The sequence below is a fragment of the Narcine bancroftii genome, chromosome 14 (assembly GCF_036971445.1).
Source record: "Narcine bancroftii isolate sNarBan1 chromosome 14, sNarBan1.hap1, whole genome shotgun sequence".
In the NCBI taxonomy this organism is placed as follows: Eukaryota; Metazoa; Chordata; class Chondrichthyes; order Torpediniformes; family Narcinidae; genus Narcine; species Narcine bancroftii.
The window spans coordinates 48,755,438-48,779,098 of NC_091482.1; the positions used below are offsets into that span (position 1 = coordinate 48,755,438).

The following is a 23,661-nucleotide window of genomic DNA, read 5'->3' on the forward strand; positions in this document are numbered from 1 at the left end:
AAACGCACTGGAGAAACTCAGCAGGTCACGCAGCATCCATAGGAAGTAAAAGAGTGACCAATTTTTAAGGCTTGGACCCTTCATCAATTATATTGTTGCATGACCAGCTGAGTTTCCCCAGCATCTGCAGATTTCCCGGTCTATCATCATCCTTCATGTGTTCTTTTGTGGTGAAGATTTACAGCTCCCACACCACCCTCACAGGCCACCTCCCACCCCCACCAATCCTTCCCCAATCCACTTCCACCCCGCAGTGCCCTCACCCTCTCCTCTCCCTGAACCACTCACCTCTACCCAGCATAATCGGACTCTGACAAAGAGAGAAGGTGGCTTTTGAGATAATAACAGCTTGCGCACAGACTCTGGGATCACGTCAACCTCAGAGCAAATCTCGATGGGAGGGGGAGGGGGCATGGTTGGCATAGCGGTTAGCACAACGCCTTAACTGCGCCAGCGATCAGGACCAGGGTTCGAATCCCACGCTCTCTGTAAGAAGTTGATATGTTCCCTCCATGTGAGCCATTTGAAACGTACTGGGGGTGTAGGATAATTGGGTATAAATTGGGTTGCACGGACTCATGGGCCGAAATGGCCCGTTAATGTACTTTATGGCTAAATAAAAATAAAATAAAAATGCAGACACTTCCATCCATGCCAAGAGTTCTCACCAGTGGTTCTCATCAGAGTTTATATCCCTCCTGCTACCGATTATGATAAGAACTTTCAGAGCTGCATGAGGTGGACAGAGGACACCCTGGCACATTACAAATCATTAGTGCTGGGGGCGGGCTTTAACCACAGGCCTACATCAAGAAAACACAATTACCACCATCACGTAACCTGCAGTACCAGAGGTCCCAGCACATTTGATAACTGCTACGCCAAGATAAAGAAGGCCACCCATTAATCACCGACACTGAATTTGGGAAATTTGGACTGCCTGGCTGTGCTCCATCTGCCTTCAGACTGACAGAGGCTCCAGAGATCAGGATGGAAGAGGTGGTGGCGGGGTACTAAAGAATGGTTACAAGACTGCCTCAAGTCAGTGGATTTGGCAGTGTTCAAGAACTCACGGCTGAAGATATGAATGATTATCACAGAGATGCAGCAGATTGTATCAAAAAAGGCTGTGGGCAAGCGTGTCCCCACCAACGTGCTCCGGGAATCCAATTAACCAGAAGACCACCAGAGACCAAGAACACTACACAAGACCAGTTAAGTCCAGAGATCCAGAGGACTACATGAGGGGCAGTTAAGCAATCAGATCCACAACACGACACAAGGGGCAGTTAAGCCCAAAGATCCAGAACATTACAAAAGGAGCAGTTAAGCCCAGAGATCCACAACAATACAGGAGGGGCAGTTAAACCCAGAGATCCTGAACATTACTCGAGGGGCAGTTCAGCCCAGAGATCCACAACATTACACAAGGGGCAGATACGCCCAGATATCCAGATCACTACACAAGGAGCAGTTCAGGCCAGAGATACAGAACATTACATGAAGAGCAGTTAAGCCCAGAGATCTACAACATTACGGGAGGGGCAGTTAAGCCCAGAGATCCAGAACATTACACAAGGAGCTGTTAAGCCCAGAGATCCAAAACATTTCACAAGGAGTAGTTCAGCCCACAGATCCAGAACATTAAACAGGGAGCAGTTAAGCAGAGAGATCCAGAACATTACATGAGGGGCAATGAAGTCCAGAGATCCCGAACTTTACACGAGGGGCAGTTCAGCCCAGAGATCCAGAAAGTTACATGTAGCAGTGAAGCCCAGAGATCCAGAACATGACACAAGGGGGAGTTATGCTCAGCGATCCAGTACATTACAAAAGGAGCAGTTAGGCCCAGAGATCCAGAACATTACACTAAGAGCAGTTAAACCAAGAGATCCAGAACACTACACAAGGACCATTTCAGCCCAGAGATCTACAGCACTACACAAGGAGCAGTTCAGCCCAGAGATCCATGACATTGCACAAGGGGCAGTTAAGCCCAGAGATCCAGAACTTTACACAAGGGGCAGTTCAGCCCAGAGATGCAGAACATTACACATGGAGCGGTTAAGATCAGAGACCTAGAACATTACACAAGGAGCAGTTAAGCCCAGAGATCCAGAACATTACACATGGAGCGGTTAAGCTCAGAGATCTAGAACATTACACAAGGAGCAGTTAAGCCCAGAGATCCAGAACATTACACATGGAGCGGTTAAGCTCAGAGATCTAGAACATTACACAAGGAGCAGTTAAGCCCAGAGATCCAGAACATTACATGAGGGGCAGTTAAGTCCAGAGATGCTGAACATTACAGGAGGGGCAGTTAAGACCAGAGATCCAGAATATTACACAAGGAGCAGTTAAGCCCAGAGATCAGAACAATTACACAAGGACTAGTTCAGCCCAGAGATGCAGAACATTAAACAAGGGGCAGTTCAGCCCAGAGATCCAGAACATTACATGAGGGGCATTTAAGTCAAGAGATGCTGAAAATTACAGGAGGGGCAGTTAAGACCAGAAATCCAGAAAATTACACAAGAAGCAGTTAAGCCCAGAGATCCAGAACATTACACAAGGGTCAGTTAGGTCCTGAGATCCAGAACATTACACAAGGTGCAATTAAGCTCAGAGATCCAGAACATTACACAAGGAGAAGTGAAGCCCAGAGGTCCACAACATTCCAGGAGAGGCTGTTTAGCCCAGAGATCCAGAACATTACATGAGGGGCATTTAAGTCCAGAGATGCTGAAAATTACAGGAGGGGCAGTTAAGACCAGAAATCCAGAAAATTACACAAGAAGCAGTTAAGCCCAGAGATCCAGAACATTACACAAGGGTCAGTTAGGTCCTGAGATCCAGAACATTACACAAGGAGCAATTAAGCTCAGAGATCCAGAACATTACACAAGGAGAAGTGAAGCCCAGAGGTCCACAACATTCCAGGAGAGGCTGTTTAGCCCAAAGATCCAGAACATTACAGAAGGACCATTTCAGCCCAGAGATCCAGAACGTTACACAAGGACCATTTCAGCCTAGAGATCCAGAACATTACACAAGGGGCAGTTCAGCCCAGAGATCTACAACATTACACAAGGAGGGAGGAGTCACGTGATGGAGTAGTGGCCAGTAGGGGAACTCCAGCCCTCTCCAGAAAAGTTAAAAAAAGATAGAGAAAAAGCAAAGGCACAAACTTAAAAACCAAAACAAAGTGTGGAGAAAATGGCAGCGAAGAAAGAAAAACCAAAAACAACGGGAAGAAAAGAAGAAGGAAAGACGTCGGAAGAAGAAGGTGAAGGCCTTACCTGTACGAAGAGGCCCGTCGCGGAGAGAGAAGCCCGCTCCCTCAGGTCAGTGGAAGTCCCGGGCTCGGAGCTACAAAAATGGCTCGCAGAGCTGAGTAAAAGTGCGCAACCGCGCATGCGCCACTCCTCGTGCATGCGCGATGCACATGAAAAAAAACACACTGACAGGAGGGGGGAACAGCTGCGGAGTCGATCTCCACAGCTGAGAGAGACACCTGCAGCACAGCAACAGGTGCAGAACAGAGACAATAACGACAACAAGAAAGAAGAGGGTAAAAAGAAAACAAGGAAACAACAGATTGTCAATCCAGAGGAAGAAGAAGAAGAACAGAAAGAAGTGGAAGAAGAAGAGAAAGGCAAGACAATGGATAAATCTTTTTTTAAAGAATATATGGAATCAGTGAAAGAATGGCAATTACAAGAATTTAATGAGATAAAAAGAAGAATTAAGAATGCAGAAGAAAAAATGAATAAAATGGAAATGGCCATATCAGAGTTAGGAAAAAGAGTGGAAAATATGGAAAAACGAGAAACATTTGTAGATATGGAAGTAGAAGACTTAAAAGAGAAATTAGAAGAATCTAATAAAAAAGCTAGAGGCACAGGAGCTGTTAGCTCAGAAGATAGATATAATAGAAAACTATAATAGAAGAAATAATATAAAGATAGTGGGCCTTAAGGAAGATGAAGAAGGCAAGAATGAGATAATTTATAAAAGATTGGATCCCCAGGGTCCTGGGAAGACCAGAATTACAGGAAGAAATGGAAATAGAGAGGGCACATAGAACTTTAGCCCCGAAACCACAACCGCAGCAAAAACCAAGATCCATTTTAGTAAAATTCTTAAGATATACAACAAGAGAAAATATATTGGAGAAAGCAATGAAGAAAGTAAGAGAGGACAAAAAGCCACTGGAATATAAAGGTCAAAAAATTTTTTTCTATCCAGACATAAGTTTTGAACTCCTGAAGAAGAGGAAGGAGTTCAATACAGCGAAAACAATCTTATGGAAAAAAGGATATAAGTTTATGTTAAGGTACCCAGCGGTACTTAAAATAGTTATTCCAGGGCAACAAAACAGACTATTCTCAGATCCAGAGGAAGCAAGGAAATTTGCAGAACAACTACAAAACATGTAATAAGAGTAAAAATGACCACGATCTATATGTATGTGTGTAAAGGGGTATATATATATATATATATATAGTGTGCATACATGAATGTATCCGTATTTAGAGGAAAATATATAGAGTATAGACAAGAATTAATAAGGGAGGGAAAGGGAATAGAGGGAATAAGGAGGGAATTAAAAGAGTGACCTTTGTTACATATGAAAATTGAAATCTTTTCTGGGGGGGCTGGGTGGGGAGGAGTTACGGTCACTGCAAAATCAGCTGACGTTTGCGAGTGAATTCGCAAATCCAAATGGAGAGGGGAGATGTGGTTGTCCGACAAGGGATAAAGGGCAACTCAGGAGGGGGAGGGGAGAATGGGGTTAAAGAAGTTTTAAATAGGAAAATAAGGAAAATGTTTGATGTTTTAGAAATGTTGTCTTATAAAGTGTTCAAAACAAGAAAGCAGAAATGGATAAGAAGGAAAGGTGATGATGGAGAAACGGAAAGGGAAGATAAACAAAGTATAAAATGGCTACGCTGAACTATACGACTTTAAATATTAACGGAATACATAACCAAATTAAAAGGAAGAAACTGATAAATTTACTGAAAAAAGAAAAAATTGATATAGCATTTGTGCAAGAAACACATTTAACTGAATTGGAGCACAAGAGATTAAAGAGAGATTGGCTAGGACGCGTAACAGCAGCGTCGTATAATTCAAAAGCAAGAGGAGTAGCTATATTAATTAGTAAAAATGTGCCAATTAAAATGGAAGAGGAAATAATAGATCCAGCAGGGAGATATGTAATGATAAAATGTCAGATATATTCGGAGTTTTGGAATCTACTCAATGTATATTCACCTAACGAAGAGGATCAAAAGTTCATGCAAGATATTTTTTTGAAGAGAGCAGATAAGCAAGGGAACATAGGAGGGGATTTCAACCTGAATTTGGATTCAAATATGGACAAAACTGGGAAAAAAATTAACAGAAAGAACAAAGTAACCAAATTTATAATTAAATCGATGGAAGAAATGCAACTTTTGGATATATGGAGGAAACAACACCCAAAGGAAAAGGAATATTCATATTATTCGGGTAGACATAAAACATACTCAAGAATAGACCTATTTCTGTTATCAGCTAGTATGCAAGATAGAGTAAGAAAAACAGAATATAAAGCTAGAATACTATCGGACCATTCACCCTTAATATTGACAATAAAGTTAGAGGACATCCCTCCAAGAATGTATAGATGGAGATTAAACTCCATGTTACTCAAAAGGCAGGATTTTAGAGAATTTATTGAAAGACAAATTAAAATTTATTTTGAAATAAACACGGAATCAGTGAAAGATAAGTTTATACTATGGGATGCAATGAAAGCGTTCATTAGAGGGCAAATAATAAGTTATGTAACCAAGATGAAGAAGGACTATAATCAGGAAACAGAGCAGTTGGAAAGGGAAATAGTAAATATAGAAAAAGAATTAGCAATGAAGGAAGATACAACTAAAAGAAAAGAATTGGCAGATAAAAAAATAAAATATGAAACACTACAAACATATAAGGTGGAGAAGAATATAATGAAGACAAAACAGAAATATTATGAACTAGGGGAAAAAACGCACAAAATTCTAGCATGGCAGCTTAAGACAGAACAAGCTAAGAAAATGGTATCGGCATCAAGGAAAAAAGACAAACAAATCACATATAATCCAAAGGAGATCAAGGAAAACTTTAGAGAATTCTATGAACAATTATACCAAACTGAAAACGAAGGGAAAGAAGGGAAAATAGATGAATTTCTAACTAAAATTGAACTACCAAAATTACAAATAGAGGAACAAAATAAATTAACAGAACCATTTGAAATAGTAGAAATACAAGAGATAATAAAAAAATTACCAAATAATAAGACACCAGGAGAGGATGGATTCCCAATAGAATTCTATAAAACATTTAAAGATTTATTAATTCCTCCCTTCCTGGAAGTAATCAACCAGATTGATAAAACACAAAGCTTACCAGATTCATGTAAAACAGCAATAATTACAGTAATACTAAAGCAAGGGAAAGATCCACTCGCACCAGCGTCATATAGACCAATATCATTACTTAACACAGATTATAAGATAATAGCTAAACTATTAGCAAACAGATTAGCAGAGTATGTACCGAAAATGGTAAATCTAGACCAAACTGGATTTATTAAAAAAAGACGCACAACAGACAATATTTGTAAATTTATTAACTTAATTCATGCAGTAGAAGGGAGTAAAGCGCCAACAGTAGCAGTTGCTTTAGACGCAGAGAAGGCCTTTGACAGAGTAGAATGGAATTATTTATTCAAAGTATTACAAAAATTCAGTTTACCAGAGAAGTATATTAATTGGATTAAAGCATTATATAAGGGGCCATTGGCGAAAGTGACAGTAAATGGATATATATCAAAGCAATTTAACTTAAGCAGGTCAACACGGCAGGGATGCCCACTATCACCCTTATTGTTCGCGTTAGCTATAGAACCACTAGCAGAATTGATAAGAACTGAAAATAATATAAAAGGGATAAAAATAAAAGGCAAGGAATATAAAATCAGTTTATTTGCGGATGATGTTATAGTATACTTAACAGATCCAGAACTATCAATAAAAGAATTATATAAGAAATTGAAGGAATATGGAGAAGTGTCGGGTTACAAGATTAACGTAAATAAAAGTGAAGCAATGCCAATGAATAATGCGGATTTCTCAAAATTTACGAATGAATCATCATTCAGATGGCAAATACAAGCAATAAGATACCGAGGTATACAAATAAATAAAAATCTTGGCCAACTATATAAACTCAATTATTATCCACTAATGAAAAAATTACAGGACGATTTAGAGCATTGAAAAGATTTACCACTAACACTAATAGGAAGGATAAACTGTATTAAAATGAACATTTTCCCAAGGATATTATACCTATTTCAAGCCAATACACTTGACAGAGAAATTCTTCAAGGAGTTAAAGAAAATAATAAGGAAATTTTTATGGAAAGGGGGGAAACCGAGGATAGCACTAGATAAATTAACAGAATGATATAAACAAGGAGGCTTACAACTGCCAAACTTTAAAAATTATTATAGAGCCGCACAATTAAGATACCTATCAGATTTTTATCAAACAAGGGAAAAGCCAGATTGGACTAGATTAGAATTAGATAAAATAGGGGAAAAGATACCTGAACACATATTATATAAATGGGATGAAAAATTGGTACAACATAGAAGTTCTCCAGTATTACATCATCTACTCAATATTTGGAAAAAAGATTCATGTAGAAAGGAATAAAACAAATTATCAATTACCAAAACTAATATTGACGTAAAATAAGTTACTCCCTTTTACAATAGATAACCTTTCCTTTAGAGAATGGGAGAAAAAAGGGATCAAAAGAATAGAAAATTGTTTTTTAGGAAATAGATTATTATCCTTTGAACAAATGAAAGATAAATACAATATAACTCAAGATACAGTGCTGGCATATTACCAATTGAGATCCTACTTGAAGGACAAATTAGGAAACAGTCTGAGTTTACCAGAGGGAAGTAACTTTGAATATGTGATTACAGACACAATGATAATTAAAAGATTTATGACAAATATGTATATTAAACTGTAAGAAAAGGAGAATGAGGAAACAAATGGTAAAGCTAAACAAAAATGGGAACAAGATTTAAATATAAAGATAAAAAAGGAAACATGGGAGAAGTTATGTTCTGGAACGATGAGAAATACAATAAATACGAGGTTACATATGATACAATATAACTGGATACACAGGCTATACATTACACCTCAAAAGTTAAATAAATGGGACCCAACGGTATCTGATAGATGTTTTCGATGTAAAAAAGAAATGGGAACAATAATTCATGCAATCTGGATGTGTGAGAAAGTAGAAAAATTTTGGGAAGATCTAAACCAAATATTAAATAAAATTACAGAAAACAATATACCAAAGAATCCAGAGATCTTCCTCTTAAGTAACATAAAAAACAAAGAATTTGGAATTGATTTGGATGGTGCACAAAAAAGATTTGTTAAGATAGCTCTAGCCGTAGCAAAAAAATGTATTATGTCAACCTGGAAATTGGAAGATAATTTGAAAATACAACAATGGTATATAGAAATGAATAAATGTATTCCATTAGAAAAAATAACATATAGTTTAAGAAATAATATTGAAATATTTGAACAAATATGGGAGCCTTACATGAAACACAATAGAGAAAACCTACCGGGGACATTCACTACCAAAATTAACGAAAGGAGAAGGAAATGAAAAAAATTGACTCAGTGGAATTTCTTGTTTATTTTTATTGAATGACAACATTGTTTGACTGGTTTAATGTATCCTAGATTTTGTACTTTAAATGGACGGGGGGGTGGGGAGAAGTAGGGAGGGTGGGATGGGAGGAGGGAGGGGGGGGAAGAAAATGGCACTGTATATATTTAAAAAGGAAAAAGTATGTATCATGGTTAATGTGGTTTATGGTGTGAAAAATAAAAAATATAAAAAAACAAAAAACAAACATTACACAAGGAGCAGTGAAGCCCAGAGATCCAGAACATTACACAAGCAGTAGTTCAGCCCAGAGATCCAGAATATTACACAAGGAGCAGTTCAGCCCAGAGATCCAGAATATTACACAAGGGGCAGTTCAGCCCAGAGATCCAGAACATTACACAAGGAGTAGTTAAGCCCAGAGATCCAGAACACTACACAAGCACCATTTCAGCCCAGAGATCCAGAACATTACACAAGGGGCAGTTCAGCCCAGAGATCTACAACATTACACAAGGAGCAGTGAAGCCGTTAGATCCACAACATTGCACAAGGGGCAGTTACGCCCAGATATCCAGATCATAACACAAGGAGCAGTTAAGACCAGAGATCCAGAACATTACACAAGAAGTAGTTCAGCCCAGAGATCCAGAATATTACACAAGGAGCAGTTAAGCCCAGAGATCCAGAACATTACACAAGGAGCAGTGAAGCCCAGAGATCCAGAACATTACACAAGGAGCTGTTAAGCTCAGAGATCCAGAACATTACACAAGGAGCAGTTAAGCCCAGAGATCCAGAACATTACACAAAGAGCAGTTAAGACCAGAGATCCAGAATATTACACAAGGAGCCATTCAGCCCCAAGTTTCAGAACATTACACGACGGGCAGTTGAGTCTGGAGATCCTGAACATTACACAAGGGGCAGTTAAGTCCAGAGATCCACAACATTACAGGAGGGGCAGTTAAGACCAGAGATCCACAACATTACAGGAGGGGCAGTTAAGTCCAGAGATCCACAACATTACAGGAGGGGCAGTTAAGACCAGGGATCCAGAACATTACACAAGGAGTTAAATCCAGAGATTCAGAACATTACAGAAGGGGCAGTTCAGCCCAGAGATCCACAACATTATACAAGGAGCAGTTAAGCCCAGAGATCCAGAATATTACACAAGGAGCAGTTAAGCCCAGAGATCCTGAACATTACACAAGGAGCAGTTAAGCCCAGAGATCCAGAATATTACACAAGGAGCAGTTAAGCCCAGAGATCCTGAACATTACACAAGGAGCAGTTAAGCCCAGAGACCCTGAACATTACACAAGGAGCAGTTAAGCCCAGAGACCCTGAACATTACACAAGGAGCAGTTAAGCCCAGAGATCCAGAATATTACACAAGGAGCAGTTAAGCCCAGAGACCCTGAACATTACACAAGGAGCAGTTAAGCCCAGAGATCCAGAACATTACACAAGGGGCAGTTCAGCCCAGAGGTCCACAACATTATACAAGGGGCAGTTAAGTCCAGAGATCCACAACATTACAGGAGGGGCTGTTAAGACCAGGGATCCAGAACATTACACAATGAGGAGTTAAATCCAGAGATCCAGAACATTACACAAGCAGTAGTTCAGCCCAGAGATCCAGAATATTACACAAGGGGCAGTTCAGCCCAGAGATCCAGAACATTACACAAGGAGTAGTTAAGCCCAGAGATCCAGAACACTACACAAGCACCATTTCAGCCCAGAGATCCAGAACATTACACAAGGGGCAGTTCAGCCCAGAGATCTACAACATTACACAAGGAGCAGTGAAGCCGTTAGATCCACAACATTGCACAAGGGGCAGTTACGCCCAGATATCCAGATCATAACACAAGGAGCAGTTTTGCCCAGAGGTCCAGAACATTACACAAGCAGTAGTTCAGCCAAGAGATCCAGAACATTAAACAAGGGGCAATTCAGCCCAGAGATCTACAACATTACACAAGGATCAGTGAAGCCCAGAGATACACAACATTGCACAAGGGACAGTTATGCCCAGATATCCAGATCATTACACAAGGAGGAGTTTTGCCCAGAGGTCCAGAACATTACATGAGGGGCAGTTAAGACCAGAGATCCAGCATATTAAACAAGTGGGGGGGGGGGGGGGGGGCGTGGCAAGATGGCGTAAGGAACAGACTTGCCTTCTAGTCCTCTCCTGACTCTTTGTTATTGTTTTGTCTATAAGTGCCCGTTAAAACTTTTTAAAAGTTTAGAAATAGTTAGAGGTGTTGAATTAGTTTCTAATGGTTCAACTGCTGAAAAGAAGTAAAAAAAAACGGCAACAGATTGTTAAGAAACTGCATTTCCCCAAGTTATCTGAGCCTACCTGTTTACAAGAAGCCAGGACTCAGCGTGGAATGGATCCAGGAAGAGAGGTACAAGATTCGGCAATTGAGCTCCGCCCTTTATCGGCAGGGCTCTTTAAAGATGGCACCCGGCAGTCCTTGGAACAAAGGGCTGCCCAGGCGCGTGCGCGTGAATCAACGCCCGCTGTGAGTGAATCTTTGACAGCTAGAACAGCTGGGACGCTGCCAGCTGAAGACCCGACTCTGAAAAGACGCTTACCGATTGATGTAGCGGTGGCGCTGTGAAATGCACCTCCAGTAATGAAGACTTCAATAGACATCGATGTAATGAAGGCATTTGATATAATATGGGTTAAGGATAACCCTGGCCATCAGCCTCCAGATACTGCTGAGGAGGTTGTGGCAGGGGTTTCCACACGTAGTCATACTATAAGAAAAGCAGTTAAACCAAAGGAAATAGAAGACCCTTTTGCTATACAGAAACAGCAAGATCCTACTGTGCCTGAATCTATTCCAGTAGATATACTTATTAAGAATCTTGAATCTAAGTTATCCTCTGCAATAAAAGAAATAGGTAAGGCTTTAGTTCAGGTTAATACAAAGCTTAATGCTTTGGTGGACATTAATACTCAACAGATGGTTGATTATGGATCTTTTAAGCTTGAAACGAGTGAAAGACTTGATGGTTGTGTTCAAGGCATAGTTGAAGTACGAGACCAAATACAAGATGTAAATAAAACAATTGAAATTTTACAAATTCAGAATAAAAATTTGGTGAAAAAGGTTGATTATTTGGAGAATCAATCTAGACGGAATAATGTAAAAATTGTTGGTTTGCCAGAAGATATGGAAGGATCAGATCCAAGAAAATTCTTCACTGAATGGATTCCACAAGTGTTAGGACAAGATAAATTTCTTGAAGGCATAATATTGGAACGTGCTCATAGAGCTTTGAGAAGAAAGCCTTTTCCAGGACAAAATCCAAGACCTGTTTTGGTTCGTTATTTAAATTATTATGATAGAGAGACAACTTTGCGTGTGGCTATAAGAAATGCACAACAAAGAGGATCTCCCCTGAAGGTTTAGAACAATCTTGTTTTTTTCTATCCGGATTTGTGTCAAGAAGTTATGCCTCAACGACGTGAATTTAATCCTGTGAAAGAAGTGTTGTGGAAAAAAGAATATAAAGCAACATTTAGATATCCTGCAGTATTGAAGATTTTTCAACATGGTTATCAACCAAACTTTTTTGATAATCCTAAGGAAGCTATGGACTTTGCTCAATTACTGCCAATTACGCAATTTCAGGAAAGACGTAGTCCACCACGGTCTCCAAGGAGAGTGGAGACGCAAGATGGGAACCGAATTCCAAGAAGAAATGGAAGCAATGGTGGTCGGAGTGACAAAGTTGATTAAAAAAAAATTTATTTTTTTTTTTGAAAAGATTTCAGATAATGAGGATAGTTTAATGTGAAACGGGAGTTGGGAGAGGGAGCTGGGTGGGCATCATTTTCCAGAAGTCATCAGCGATGTGTGAGTTATCTCACACCCAATATTTTGTGGGAGTTACCGCATTGAGCGGTTGAGACAGGAGGAGGTGGTTGCAACCTCCTACCTGTTCTTTTTTTTTTAATCAATTTTTGGATTAAGGAGTGTTTTTTTTTATTATTTTTAATTTTTTTTGTAGTTTTAGGAGGGGATAAGGGAAGGGGTGTTTTTCTTTTTTTTCTCTTCTTTTTCTTTGTGTTATTGTAAGTAATGTCTAAACTTAAGTTTGCCTCTTTTAATGTTCAGGGTTTAAATAATCCTATTAAGCGTAAGAAAGTACTTGCTTACTTAAAAAAATTAAAAGTTGATGCGGCTTTTTTGCAGGAAACTCATTTAACAGATAAGGAACATTTGAAACTTAAACGTGAATGGGTTGGACAAGTTTTCTATTCTTCATTTAATTCAAAGGCGAAAGGAGTGGCAATTCTGGTGCATAAGAATTTACCATTTCAGTTACAGAATGAGGAGAAAAATGGACGAAGATTATTAAAATTGAATTGTACAATTCTTAATGAGGCTTGGACTCTGCTTGATGTTTATGCTCCAAATGTTGAAGATACAGCTTTTATTGTAGATGTGTCTTTATTACTTGGACAAACAAATTCCAATGTGATGATTGGGGGAGATTTAAATGTGGTATTGGAGCCTTTATTGGACAAGTATCCAAGAGTAATTAAGAAATCTAAGATGGCAGTACAAGTGACTAATATGATGAAAGACTTGAACTTAGTTGATATTTGGCGAAGACTTAATCCTACAGAGAAAGATTTTTCTTTTTATTCTTCACGTCATAATTCCTTTTCAAGAATTGATTATTTTTTAAATTTCAACACATTTGCAGGATAAGGTTATATCTGTGGATTATAAGGCAAGGTTGGTTTCAGATCATTCATTCTTCTTTGGCTTGGCTTCACGGACGAAGATTTATGGAGGGGGTAAAAGTCCACGTCAGCTGCAAGCTCGTTTGTGGCTGACAAGTCCGATGCGGGACAGGCAGACATGGTTGCAGTGGTTGCAGGGGAAAATTGGTTGATTGGGATTGGGTGTTGGGTTTTTCCTCCTTTGCCTTTTGTCAGTGAGGTGGGCTCTGCGGTCTTCTTCAAAGGAGGTTGCTGCCCGCCAAACTGTGAGGTGCCAAGATGCACGGTTTGAGGCGATATCAGCCCACTGGCGGTGGTCAATGTGGCAGGCACCAAGAGATTTCTTTAGGCAGTCCTTGTACCTTTTCTTTGGTGCACCTCTGTCACGGTGGCCAGTGGAGAGCTCGCCATATAACATTCATTATTATTATTAGAATATCAGAGTTCACAAGATGTTCAGAGAACCCCAAGATGGAGATTTAACATTATGTTATTACAAAAACCAGAATTTATTAGTTATTTAAAAAAAACAAATTGAGGATTTTATTAGTAATAATGCTAATTCTGTTTCTAGTCATTTTGTTTTATGGGACGTAATGAAAGCTTTTTTATGATCTAAAGTAAAGAAAGAGAGAATTAGAGAGATTGAAGATTTAGAGAAAAAGATAAAGGTTAGTGAAAAAGAATTTCAAAAAAATGCTACTGAAATGCAAAAGAATCAATTAACTAATTTAAAATTAAAGTATAATGAATTACAAACATATCGATTTGAATGTTTAATGAATCGAACTAAACATAAGTTTTATGAATGGGATGAGAAAGCTCAAAGTTTTATCATGGTAGTTAAAAAAAGAACAGTTATCTAGGATTATACCAGCAATTAGAAAAAAAATCGGGTATTACTTTTAGACAAAAAGAAATTAATGAGGAATTTTGTAATTTTTATAAAAAATTATATACATCTGAGTGTAAAGATGTAAATGAAGATGCAATAGATTCTTTTTTGAAAAATATTAACTTGCCACAGTTGAATCAAGAAGATAGACAAGAGTTGGATAAATCTTTTACAGAGAATGAAATTGAAATGGCTATAAGAGATAGGCCAAATGGAAAGGCACCTGTTGAAGACGGGTTTTCTATAGAATTTTATAAAACTTTTTATGTTGATATAGCTTCTATTTATAAGAATGTAATACAGCAAATTTATAAAACTTTTCAATTACCTGAATCTTGTTCTAATGCAATAATTACGGTTATACCAAAAAAAATAAAGATCCTTTACAGGTTTCTTCTTATCGACCAATATTGTTGTTAAATGTAGATTATAAAATTGTGGCTAAAGTTATGGCTAATAGATTGGCTCAATATTTACCTAAAATAATACATAAAGATCAAACAGGATTTATAAAAAACAGATATGCGTCTGATAATATTTTGCGATTAATTATTTTGATAAATAAATTTAAATCTCAAATGAATTATCCAATAGTGGTCTCATTAGATGCAGAAAAGGCTTTTAATAGAGTGGAATGGAAGTTTTTATTTAAAGTACTTGAGAAATTTTGTTTTGGTTCTTCGTTTATTGGATTGATAAAGGCTTTATATAATAGTCCAAAGGCTAGAGTTGCTACTAATGGACAGATTTCAGAATCTTTTGATTTAACAAGGTCTACTAGACAAGGATGTCCATTGTCACCTGCTTTATTTGCTATAGTTATTGAACCTTTGGCACAGTTAAAATGTCACAATGAAAATGTTAAGGGTATGAGAGTTTTGAATGAGGAATATAAGATTAATTTATTTGCAGATGATGTTTTATTATACCTAGTAGATCCTGATATTTCCTTATCAGCAATCCAAGAATCTTTAGAAAATTATGGTCAATTATCTGGCTATGAGGTAAATTGGGCTAAAAGTGAAATTTTGTCAATTTGTAAAGATGATTATTCGATTTATAAAAATATTACGAAATTGAAGTGGACAAAACAAATTAAATATTTGGGAATTAACGTCAATACAGAATATCAAGATCTATATTAAATTAATTACCTTCCTTTAATAAAAAAGATTAAACTAGATTTGATTAGGTGGAAGGACTTACCTTTAGGTTTATTGGGGAGGATTAATACTATAAAAATGAATATTTTTCCTCGGATGCAATATTTGTTTCAATCAATTCCTTATTTTTTTTTTTAAGTTTTTTTAAGGATTTATATAAAGCAGTTGGAGAATTTTTATGGAAGGGAAAATTTCCGAGGGTAGCAATGAAAAAATTGATGTGGGACTTTCAATTTGGAGGTTTGAGATTACCTAATTTTCAATATTATTATGAGGCAGCTCAATTTAAATTTCTTAGTGCATTAATGAATATGGAGGATCCGTCCAGTTGGGCAAAGATAGAACTGGCAGTTATTTTAGAAAAATTTCCACACGAATTTTTGTTTCGATTGAATAAAAATTTGTTACGAACTTATGATGTACCAATATTGAAACATTTATTGAATCTATGGACGAGTAAACTTGATAAAATGGGGCTTAAAAATAAATGGTCTGGGCGATTGCCATTATATAATAATCAACTTGTTCCTTTTACGGTCTCCAATATCACTTTGAAACAATGGGAAAGGAAATAAAAAAACTTAACTGATTGTTTTTTTGAAGGATATTTTTGTTCTTTTGAGGAATTACAAAAGAAATTTGGTATTAGTGGAAATTCTCTATTTGTGTATTATCAGTTAAGATCATTTGTGAAACAAATATGTGGTCGTCAAATGTTATTGCCCGAAACTAGTTTTGAGAAATATGTACTTTCAATACCAGAAAAGGGGTATATATCTGATTTGTATTGTATTTTACAAGAAAATGAAAGTAAGAAAGATTGGGATAAAGATAAGTTGAAATGGGAAAAAGATTTAGGTTCTACAATAGCTGAAGAAGCCTGGATAGAAATTTGTCAAAACAATATTCGGAAATTGATTAATGCTAGATTAGCGATGATTAATTATAATTTTATACATCAATTATATCTAACACCAGAAAAATTTAAAAAATTTGGTCTTAGTAAGTCAGATTGTTGTTTTCGTTGTGATCAGACAGCTAGTACTTTTTTTGCATACTGTTTGGTCTTGTGACCGATTGCAACAGTTTTGGAAAGGTATTCAATCTATATTTAATAGATTATATAATATTTGTGTTGTATTAGATCCTGATATATTTTTATTAGGGAATATGCAATCATTAATTGATTTAGGATTAAATGATTATCAGATTGCTTTTATCTATTTAGCTTTAGCAGTGGCCAAGAAATGTATAGCGTCTACTTGGAAAGATAGAAATATAATAACTTTGGATAGGTGGTATTTAGAGATGAAGTCTTGTTTAATTATGGAAAGGATATCTTTTTGAATTCAAGATAAGATGTCTTTTTATAAGTTGAAGTGGACTCCATTTGTTAAGTATATGCAATTAAGTTTGATTTAAGTATGTTCCTAGATGTGATATTTTAGATTTGATAAATCTTTTTAATTATTTTTATTTGTCATATTTTTCTTTTTCTTTGTGTGTGCTTTTTTAATATATAATATTATTAATTTTACTAATTCTTCACTCTTTATTTTGGGGAGGGGAAGGGTGGGTTTTTTTTAATATAGATTTTCTTTAGTTCTTGTATATGTAGGAAGGGTTAGGTTGAATTAAGCTAGGTTATTAATGTTGTATTGTAATTATATTATTTTATTTTATATTTTTTCTTTAAATGTAATTTTTCTTTTTATTCCTGTGATAAAATCTTTAAATAAAGTTAAAATAAAAACAAGTGGCAGTTCAGCCCAGAGATCCAGAACATTAGACAAGGAGCAGTTCAGCCCAGAGATCCAGAACATTAAACAAGGAGCAGTTCAGCCCAGAGATCCAGAACAATTACGCAAGGAGTAGTTCAGCCCAGTGATCCAGAACATTACACAAGCAGGAGTTAAATCCAGAGATCCAGAACATTACACAAGGTGCAGTTAATCCCAGAGATCCAGAACATTACACGAGGGGCAGTTAAGTCCAAGGATCCGGAACATTATAAAAGGGGCAGTTCAGCCCAGAGATCCAGAACATTACACAAGAGCAGTTCAGCCCAGAGATCCAGAACATTACACAAGTAGGAGTTAAATCCAGAGATCCAGAACATTACACAAGGTTCAGTTAATCCCAGAGATCCAGAACATTACACAAGGTTCAGTTAATCCCAGAGATCCAGAACATTACACGAGTGGCAGTTAAGTCCAAAGATCTGGAACATTATACAAGGGGCAGTTCAGCCCAGAGATCCAGAACATTACATAAGAAGCAGTTAAGCCCAGCGATCCACAACTTTACACGAGGAGCAGTTAAGTCCAGAGATCCAGAACATTACACAAGGGGCAGTTCAGCCCAGAGATCTACAACATTGCACAAGGAGCAATTAAGACCAGAGATCCAGAACATTACACGAGGGGCAGTTAAGTCCAGAGATCTGGAACATTATACAAGGGGCAGTTCAGCCCAGAGATCCAGAACATTACACGAGGGGCAGATAAGTCCAGAGATCCTGAACATTACACGAGGAGCAGTGAAGCCCAGAGATCCAGAAAATTATACAAGGAGCAGAGAAGCCCAGAGATCCACATTACAGGAAAGGCAGTTAAGCCCAGAGATCTAGAAAATTACACCAGGAGCAGTTAAGCCCAGAGGTCCAGAACATTACATGAGGAGCAGTTAAGCCCAGAGATCCAGAATATTACAAAAGGATCCATTAAGCCCAGAGATCCAGAACATTACACAAGCAGGAGTTAAATCCAGAGATCCAGAACATTACACAAGGGGCAGTTAATCCCAGAGATCCAGAACATTACATGAGGGGCAGTTAAGTCCAGAGATCCGGAACATTATACAGGGGGCAGTTCAGCCCAGAGATCCAGAACATTACACAAGGAGCAGTTAAGCCCAGAGATCCAGAACATTACACAAGAAGCCGTTCAGCCCAGAGATCCAGAACATTACACAAGGAGCAGTGAAGCCCAGAGATCCAGAAGATTACACAATGAGTAGTTCAGCCCAGAGATCCAGAACATTACTGAAGGGCAGTTAAGTCCAGCGATCCAGAACCATACACGAGAAGCATTTAAGTCCAGAGATCCACAACGTTACCCAAGGGGCCGTTACGCCCAGTGATCCAGAACATTACACGAGGTGCAGTTACGACCAGTGAAAAGCCATCACCCAGGCAAAGTGTAGAATTCGGATAAAAATGGGAGCAATAAAGTATACCTGACAGCTACGGCAAGGCCAAAATGACATAACCTGCTACAAAACCAAATCCGGTGCAGTAGGAAACAGGGGAGCTTCACTCCCGGTATGAGCACCAGAACAAGGAGGAGCCACTTGACACCCGCACATCCCCTGATGATCCTCTACTATCAGTATCCAAGGATTACCCTCAGAACTGGAGTTGTAAGCGGGTTACCTTCAGGAGAATTAAACCAAGGCAAGTATGTAGTCCTGACAGAATACCCAGCTGTGTCATGAAATCTTATGCTGAGCAAATCACCAATATATTTACGGATATCTTTTGTATCTCATCCCGGCAGGGCATAGTACCCACCTGTTACAAACGGACTTCAACTGTACTGGTGCCCAAGAAGAGTGTGGTAACCTGCTTAAATGGTAACCGACCATTGGCAATTGCACCCACAGCAATGAGGTGTTTTGAGAGGCTGGTGTGGAAGCATATCAGCTCCTGTCTGAGCGGTGACATGGATCTGTTCCAATTTGCCAACTGCAGCAACAGGTCTATAGCAGATGTCATCCCTACACAAAACCCTGCAACACCTGGACAGCAAAGATGCATATATCAGGGTGCTCTTTATCGACTACAGTTCGGCATTTAACACCATCATCCCCTCAAAACTGATCAGCCAACTCCACGACCTGGGCCTCAACATCCCACTGTAATACTGGATCATGGATCTCCTCACCTCCAATTAACGCGGATTAATAAGAACATCTTCTCCACAATCTCCATCAGTATCAGAGCATCACATGGCTTCATTCTTAGCCCCCTGGTCTACTCACTTTACACCTACGACTGTGTGGGCTCAGTGTCAGCATACAGGAGGGATAATTAGTACAGCACATCTTCGATTATTCAAAATCGGACTCTCCGAGATCCCCAGTTATCCAAATTTTTTTTTTTAAATTTCAGATAAACGAGGATATCTAGAATCCTCATTTATCCAAAATTTTTTCGGAGCTGAACTGATCAGGGACGTCGGGCTCCTGGTGCCAGCAGCAGCGGACCTCGGGCTCCCAGCACGAGCAGGCTCTGGGTGGGGAGGTGTCAGTGATTGGCGATGGCCAGCATTTTTTTTTGGTGAGAATTAAACATTCTTTTAACGCTTAAAGGCCTTCCCTTGTTTAAACACTGTTACAAGTGATTTGCTGTTGCTACTGGGCTTTTTAAAAAATGACCAGTTCTTCGAAAAAAAAAGTTTATCCGAAATGGGCCTGGTCACGACCATTTCGGACAATCAGAGTGGTACTGTTCTTGGCTGAATGGTGCACCAACAACAACCTTGCACTCAATGTGGCAAAAACCAAGGAGCTGATTGTTGTTGAGTTTAGGAAGGGAAAGCCAGAAGTGTATGACCCAGTGATCATTAGGGGATCAGAGGTGGAGAGGGTGAGCAAATTTAAGTTCTTAGGAGTCACTATCTCGGAGGATCTTTCCTGGATCCAACACACCAATGACATCGTGACGAAAGCACATCAGCGCCTTGACTACCTCAAGAGTTTGCAGATGTTTTATATGACATTGAAAACCTTGGCAAACTTCTACAGATATGTGCTGACCGGCTGCATCATGGCCTGGTATGGGGACACCAATGCCCCTGAGCAGAAAGCCCTGGAAAAGGTAGTCGTAGACACTGCACAGGACAACACAGGCAAAACTCTCCCCAACATCGAGGACAACTACGGGGAACGCTGTAGCAATCATCAAGGATCCACACCACCCAGCACACGCTCTGTTCTCGCTGCTGCCATCAGGAAAGAAGTGTATGAGCCATAAGACTCGCTCCACCAGGTTCAGGAACAGTTGCTACCCCTCCACCAGGTTCAGGAACAGTTGCTACCCCTCCACCAGGTTCAGGAACAGTTGCTACCCCTCCACCAGGTTCAGGAACAGTTGCTACCCCTCCACCAGGTTCAGGAACAGTTGCTACCCCTCCACCAGGTTCAGGAACAGTTGCTACCCCTCCACCAGGTTCAGGAACAGTTGCTACCCCTCCACCAGGTTCAGGAACAGTTGCTACCCCTCCACCAGGTTCAGGAACAGTTGCTACCCCTCCACCAGGTTCAGGAACAGTTGCTACCCCTCCACCAGGTTCAGGAACAGTTGCTACCCCTCCACCAGGTTCAGGAACAGTTGCTACCCCTCCACCATCAAACTCCTCGATGACAAACTCAATCGGAGACTTCATTTAAAGACTCTTACTTTGCACCTCATTTATTATTGAAGATTTTCTTGTGTACATTTCTTTATTTAGTTACATCTCTCTCTTTTGTATATGTATCCTTTCCTCGAGTACAGTTGTGGATCAGAAATTCTGCCTGGCCTGCAGGACAAAGAATCTCAGGGTTGTTGGTGATGTCAATACCTCTGAGTTTTGATCTTTGAACACCCACCTGTCCATCCCACAGAGGATCTATCACTCGCTTCAAACCCCCAGATCTGGAGTTGTAAGTGAGTCGTCCTCAACTGCAAAGCAGCCTGTCCCCGATTCTTCCTGGTCTTTCCCCTGATGCTTCCAGTTGTAGCATTATACACCCCCGTGTAGAGTTATCACAATGAATCACATCCTTGGGTCAATTGTTGTGTTTCATGCTTGACTTACAGTTTGGCTGGAGAATTGGTTTATTAATGACAGGACGACACAATTAAACAGAGCTAGTAAGAGACAGTCTGGGCTGTGAAGTTAAGATAAGGGAACATTCAGGACAGGAAGGAGAAACAAGTTCTGACAAAAGGTCTATCTTGATCTGAGATTTGATCTGTTGTCAGCATTTACTGTTTTTGCTTCAGATTTTGAACAACTGTAGAATTTTTAAAATTATTTTCATACTTATTGTTACAGTTTCCTTTGTTATCTTTGATGTTTATAGCAGAAATGTAAACAATAATTAAATTCCTGTAGTAGGCACGAGAAAGATTTTAAACAGCGATCTGGACCCAAATATAAGACACATACTTAACTAAAGCCTTCTGAAGATGTTGGTTTTTGCCTGTGAATGTGGTCTGACAGTGAACATTTATTTCCCAAGATTTCCCTTCCAGTCAAAGGAATTCCTGGAGCTGAGCACAGCCCTCAGAGCCAACAATAAAGGTCTATTAATTATTCATCCAGCCAAACCCACAGAGACCTTGTAATGGCGTGAAACACATTTGCAACTGTAACATTTCCAGTTCGCCAATTCTCAGAGCCCCGAATAATGTTTGCCCATTTATAAAACACAGGGCAAACCTCAATGCATCACACAATTCAAAATTCTGATCCTCTCGACAGTCATAAAAATGAAAAGGCAGCTTTTAAACAAAGCAATGAAAGGGTGAAACTTCAGGGAGAATCTTTTTCATGAAGAATCTTTTTCATTCAGATTTTCGTTGATAACATTCATTAAGTGAAATCAATTCTGGTCCTCGTTCAGAATTCCCCCGGTTTTATTTTCCCTCTCTTACTGAGACTCCTTTGTGCTTCTGTTGTGTACACTAACCTTGCTACATCTGTGATTCCATTCCGCAACTCTGCCCTGTGGATCCAGATTAACGACACATGTCACCAGCCAAACTCTAAAATATCCACAGTGATCTTTTGCCATATACAAGGATTCACAACCTCACGCTACAGAACGGCACAATAAGAGCTGCCCCGTCTGCCACTCTGCTGAGTCCCAGCCCACAAGCTCATCACATGTCTGCTCTTTGTCCGGAGATGCTGTAGATATTTTACCTCACGCTGATTTCTCAATCTGTGGTCCTGCAGCTGTGAAATCAAGCCTCAGCTTCAAGTGAAGGGGGCAAGAAATCTCTGCTTAGCTGCATCAGATGGAGCAGTAACATAGCAGAGCAGTTCGATCTTCCTTCGCTGCACTTCTGGCTCTGAATTACGACCTGCGGTCATCATACCCGTAATCACTGATTTAAACAAGAAGCAGATTGATCTGAATATTATAATTCAGATCAGAGACCAGAACAAATTGAATCACATCACACTCTATTTTGGTGCATGGATATTGTCAGACTCTCTTGGGACATGAAAGCAAAGTTAGTGAACATATGGGATTGTTTATTGCCCAAACATTTCTGAATAATGCAATCGGGACTAAGTTGGGCTGGGTATTTCTGTCCACTATTTGTTTGCTGAGCTCAAATTGTCTTCGTCGTTTCACCAAAACAGGTCATCAAAGCAAAACTATAAAATGACACTGCCCGCTGGCCCACTCGCATCGGTCAAACTGGCATCGGTCAAACTGACAGCGGCAGGCAGGGCCCTTTGAGTATTTCTCCAACTGGACGCGAAGCTCTCATCCTGACCCAACCCTCCCCCTCAGCCATTTTATTCTGACCACATTCCTCTCTCAGCTCCCCCAGATCATTTAGAGGCCAATTAAACCCCCTCCCCCCGCCAACCAGCGCACGTGGGAGAAAAATCGGAATGTGCGGACGATGCACAGCCGCTGAGAGAGGGCACACAAACTTCACCTGGGCAGCGCTCGAGGCCACAAGTGAACCCGGGCCTGCTGGTGCTGCGAGCCACTCCAGAGGACTGTCTCTGAAGCGGGCCAAAGCACAACCTGCTGGAGGAAATCTAGGAGTGGCAAAGGGCAGCAAGGTTGGCATTCGGGCGGTGGAGTTACCACCATGCTATTACAGCCATCGATCAGGTTTGAATCTGGCGCTGTCCACAGGAAGTTTGCATGTTCTCCCTGTGTCCTCTGAGGGCTCCGGTTTCCTCCCACCCTCCATAAAAAAAGTATTTAAGTGACTCAAAAGTGAAACTGATTCTTTCTCAAGTAATATCGAAGTTGAAAATGCCAAAAATACTCCATAGAT

The 23,661-nt window shown here is 39.4% G+C and overlaps 1 protein-coding gene across 5 annotated transcripts in view; it reads right to left on the reverse strand.

Moving 5' to 3' along the window:
• Positions 1-23,661, reverse strand: part of lrrk1 (leucine-rich repeat kinase 1) — a 151,120-nt gene that overhangs the window by 105,456 nt on the left and 22,003 nt on the right. Inside the window, exon 1 of one of the 5 annotated variants that reach the window (XM_069911449.1) lies at positions 22,323-22,340. The exons of the other annotated variants lie outside the window; for them this stretch is intronic. The gene's annotated coding sequence lies outside the window, so the exon portion shown is untranslated. Of the gene's footprint in view, positions 1-22,322; positions 22,341-23,661 lie in introns of those variants that run through there. 5 annotated transcript variants of the gene reach the window in all.